The following is a 1,083-nucleotide window of genomic DNA, read 5'->3' on the forward strand; positions in this document are numbered from 1 at the left end:
CTCAGGAAGAGTGTCGGTGGTGACCAGTTACAAGGCAATGAGCACGGAGATGCACGGTGGAGATAGAAGAGGAAATTGGGCAAGATAGGGGGGAACGGATCCTAAAGCTGAGATAGATCGGGAGATGCGGAGGGAGGGGGAGAAGGAGGTTGGAGGCGGAGGTAGAGGTACAGACGATGGAGAAACAGGAAGAAAAAGGGGCGAGTCACCGGGAAAAATATTCGGGGACCACGCAGATACACCAAGCAAAGGAAAAGTAGGCTGGGAGGGCTATGAGTAGGGGAAGAGGTGGAGGGAGGGAGGCGGTAGAGCAGCAGGAAACAGTTGTTTCCGGCGCACGGTGTAGGCGTCGATATAATCAAGGATATCAGCCTCCAACATGGAGGGAAACGACCATAGATACAATATTAAATACATGGAAAGCCATCAAGGGAAGCAAGAGGAACGTCTTTGTGTTGTCTCGTCCAATTTACAAGCGGGACACCTTTGGGGATTGGCTTGCGATATATATACAGTAATTTCTTTCCGATCCTGGTGTAAGCCTCCCCTGTACCTCCTCCTTTCCCTCCCTCCCTTCTTCCCATTCCGCCGCCTAATGCCCGTGGTATACTGCACTCCTGTACTGGTATACCTCTATATCTCAAGTGCTTCGGTACTGGTATGTCTCTATATCTCAAGGCCTTGTGTACTGTATGCCTCTGCATCTCGAGTGACACTCTTCGCTTCCACACCCCTGGTAGATTTCCCCTTTCACCTTCCCTCCTTTTCCTCCTCTTTTTCGCCGACTCCATCTCCTCCCCAATTTCCCTCGATAAAAACACTTTCCTTCTCGCAAAAGAGGGCGATAGCCCATCGCGCGGGCAAAAGGAGGGTTTCTCCCTCTTTCAGCTCGACCTAGAAGCAAGGAACGGAGAAGGGAGGGGCAGAAAGTGGACATCCCAGAAGGGAGTGAGGAGAGCATTCACACACAAAAAGGGAGCGAGGGGAAAGGCGGGGGCTTGGGAAGTCGACGGGGCAGAGACGAAAAAGGAGGGGTACAGGGGGAGTGTGGAGGGGCGGGTAGAGGGAGGGGTAGCGGGAGGG

Source organism: Nannochloropsis gaditana (assembly GCF_000240725.1).
Source record: "Nannochloropsis gaditana CCMP526 unplaced genomic scaffold scaffold189, whole genome shotgun sequence".
NCBI classification, from domain to species: Eukaryota; class Eustigmatophyceae; order Eustigmatales; family Monodopsidaceae; genus Microchloropsis; species Microchloropsis gaditana.